At 41.6% G+C, this 3,928-nt stretch overlaps 1 pseudogene; it reads right to left on the bottom strand.

Annotated features, from left to right (window-relative positions):
* Positions 1-278: 278 nt before the first annotated feature.
* On the bottom strand, positions 279-910 carry LOC121390970 (annotated as a pseudogene).
* Positions 911-3,928: the final 3,018 nt, after the last annotated feature.

Raw genomic sequence — 3,928 nt, 5'->3', positions numbered from 1 at the left:
TCATTAGCAGCAAGGGATCACTTACATTAACCATCCTAGAGGCCTTTGATACACGTCATGGTGCACTGGCTAGAACGAGAAATAGCCCAATGGGTCCACAGATGAGGATCGATCCTAGACCGACCGCGCATCAAGCTAGCGTTTTACCACTGGGCTACGTCTGCCCCATCTAAGTGCTATACACGAGACAATGGGCCAATTATAACTACAGCAATTGAGTACATAACACTTTCGTGTGATGTGGGTGGCCCTGATAAGGGCCTTTAAGGAGTGGGGTCCTCTCGTGACTGCAGTTTAGGCTTTCTTTGCCTTGACGACTTTCTTTTTGGGCGTTTTGACCTTTTTTGGCTTTGCTGCCACCTTTGCTTTCTTGGGCGTCTTTGCTTTCTTTGGTTTTGCGGTCTTCTTAGGGGACTTGGTTTTCTTAGCTGCAGGCTTAGCTTTCTTGTCTCCTGCCGACTTCTTGGTTGCCTTCTTGATGGGAGTTTTAACCTTCTTTGGCTTCTCAACAGCAGTCTTCTTGGCAGCAGGTTTCTTTTCTGCTTTCTTCTCGCCGAGACGAAATGAACCTGCAGCACCTGTGCCTTTAGCCTGTTTCAGTATTCCACTCTGAACACCATTCTTCAAAGCAGTCTTGAGACGGGCATTGATTGCCTTCGGGTTGTCTCCAACTTGTAGTTGGCCATGACGTACTTGAGAAGTGCCTGTCTGGACGAGCCACCCCTCTCCTTCAGTGCGGTGACTGCATCTTTCACCATACTAGAATACGATGGGTGATCCGCTGGCTTCTTAGGCTTGGATACTTTCTTTTTTGGTGTTTTAACTTGAGTAGACTCCGTCATTTTTACCTTCAGTGATGCTATATTTCTCCTAATTCGATCAACGACTTACTCCTAACAGTATCAATCCGATTGTGTCCCCAGCCTCAGATCCCGCCACGCTCTCAAAATCGCGCGGACGTCGTCGAACTCGTCGTTTTCGGCTCAGCTGATCAGCCGCCATGGCTGGAAAACAACCGTTTGCTAGTGTGCATTGAATATTGTAAACCATATTTATTTCAATAAAATTGATTAATTAGAAACTTAATTTTGCTACCACCTTTTAGGAGACATAATGTACTATCTAACTTTCGAAAACAGAAATCGTGTGCGGTCTTTAAAGACTGAAAATCTAGTGATAAAGCGCAATAAAATGGCCAAACAAGTTAAAACTTTTGTCATTTTTGTTACAAAATACACATTTCGAAAAAGTGTATACCAAAAATCACATTACACTTTCGAAGTACATCCATTGTAGGTGTCCAGATATAACTATTTGAAGGAAAAAGGTAAAGTTTAATGCAGTGAGGTCTGGAAACAAATCATGTATCAAACACAAAAACATAGGCTTGTAAAAACAAAGATGCCGGTCGTCAGTTGAGTATTTGTTGTTGTATACTGATTAATATAATGCAATACTAACGATTAAGCTATTCAAAACTATAAACTAATTGCATTTTATTCTTCTGTTATATTTCTTAAAACGTACTATATTAGCATTTAACATTAGATAAATTAGCGGAACTTGTCATTATTAATCAACCATTTATGTCGGAGTGATGTCCACCGGTACGGGTGTACACACACATACACCCCCCCCCCCCCCCCCCCCCCCACCCCCCCCACCCCCCCCCCCCAACACACACACACACACACACACACGCACAAAAATACACATACAGAGAGAGACAGAGAGAGATAAGAGGAGAGAGAGACGAGAGAGAGAGAGAGAGAGAGAGAGAGAGAGAGAGAGAGAGAGAGAGAGAGAGAGAGAGAGAGGTACACGAACACATGCTCACACATCCACTCACGTTTGTTATAACAACAACGGCCCCCACCCAGACCGAGCAAGGCCACAATACTGTCTTATCTCTCACCAACCAGTAAACTACTGTTCTGGACAGCCCAGATAGCTGAGGTGTGTGTCCTGGACAGTGTGCTTGAACCTCAGTTGGATATAAGAACAAATCTAGGTACAAATGAAATGAATAAATGAAAGCAATACATGTTTTATTTTGTGGCTAGAAATAATTAAATTATGCGTTATTGTTTGGTGTTGAGTTTTGGTTTTGGTGGACGGGGTGGGGGGGGGGATGGGGGGTGGGGTGGGGGTGGGGTGAGAGTGTGTGGCATAATCAGTTGGCATTTTGTAAAACATCTTATATTTTGTTGTTGTTTTTGTTTTTAAATATCAATAATTTATTATTTGTCAGTTACGTTTGATCCAATTAAGTAGTTTATTTATTTTGAAATGGTCCAACTGATGCTATTAATCAGGTTAATCCAGTTGGTGTTCAATCACCGGAGTTAAACAACATAGGGCCAGGTTAGTACTTGAATGGGTGACCGCCTGGGAACACTGGGTGCTGGAGACGTTTTATTTTCCTGCTAAAAAAACAACCCCACTAATTTCTTTTTAAATTTTTTTTGTTGTTGTTTTTTATCTCATAAGATAAGTTTGAATTTCGTAAATATTTTAAATATTCAGAATGTGTTATTTGTCAATTACGTTCCAATTAAGTAATTCATTTATCAGTGAACTAATACAGTTAACCATGTTTCAAAATAGCATTCGTATACATGTACATTTGTAATGTCATATTTGTTCTGTCATTGTTGTCTATGGCTATACCAACTAGAAAACACCGGTCCGACTCGGTTACTGGTGAAGTCAGAGGTTGTGCCCAGAATGGACGTGCCTGAATCTGATGGAATATAGGTACGTTAATACAGTCCACCCACCCTACACCGGATCTCCTCCCTATAGGTAGTACTAAACCAAATAACTTTTGGCTGGGTCAAAGTTGGAGGTGCACCGAACTTTTGATAGAGAAGCTAACACCACAAGTCCCGTGATTGGTTATATAAATGTGAGTGTGTTGGTTGTAAAAATCATTAGTTTTATCTGGGCAAAATATGTCTGCAATTTTATTTCATCTAGTACCACTGTGTCAAGTAGCCTTGTGCTCAGGTCAGGTCAGGTCAGAGAGTTTAACCTGCCTATTCAGAGCAAGCTGTTGTAGCGCACGCCTGTCCTGGGCGCAGGTGTCGGCCTCAGTCGGTTCCTCCGTCCAGGACAGGAATGGGGTGGGGAGGGTGGGGGAGGCGCCTGCACTATCAGGTGCAAAGCCTTGTGCTGGAAACATGTATGGGGTACCTGTTAAAAAGAAAAAGAAGTAACATTTTGTGCGGAACTAGGGTAGTCACAGACGCTACCCGTTATCTCTAAAATGAGCAGCTTCACTCGTAATCTTTTCTGATTTACTTTAAGGGTGAGGGGTGGTAGCCACATGTTACTATTGTCGTCTATGGAATTTTATTTGGCAATATACACCCATCAGCGCATTTTAGCAACGTATGGTCCGCTTATTACTCCGATGGGTGACGGCCTGGCCAAACCGGGTACCGTAGACATACAAAAACAGTTCTTTAGCATATTAATGTCTATTTATCAATTTTGTAAGTTTTCTGTACGACATTAAAATGTTGAACTGTTTAGCGTTGGTCTTTTGTTAATTATATTTATTTTATGACAATGCGTCATTACAAAATTATTATATATTTATGAAGATGACGTAATCATAAAAAGCATATTATTATCATCCAAGTGCAAAAGTTAAACTTTTTTTGTTTAACGACACCACTAGAGCACATTGATTTATTAATCATCGGCTATTGGATGTGAAACGTTTTGGTAATTCTGACATATAGTCTTAAGAGAGGAAACCCGCTACATCTTTTCATTAGCAGCAAGGGATCACTTACATTAACCATCCTAGAGGCCTTTGATACACGTCATGGTGCACTGGCTAGAACGAGAAATAGCCCAATGGGTCCACAGATGAGGATCGATCCTAGACCGACCGCGCATCAAGCTAGCGTTTTACCAC

Source organism: Gigantopelta aegis, unplaced genomic scaffold (assembly GCF_016097555.1).
Source record: "Gigantopelta aegis isolate Gae_Host unplaced genomic scaffold, Gae_host_genome ctg11284_pilon_pilon, whole genome shotgun sequence".
Lineage (NCBI taxonomy): Eukaryota > Metazoa > Mollusca > Gastropoda > Neomphalida > Peltospiridae > Gigantopelta > Gigantopelta aegis.
Note: the sequence above shows the minus strand (reverse complement) of the source record. Positions and strands in the feature narration are given on the sequence as shown.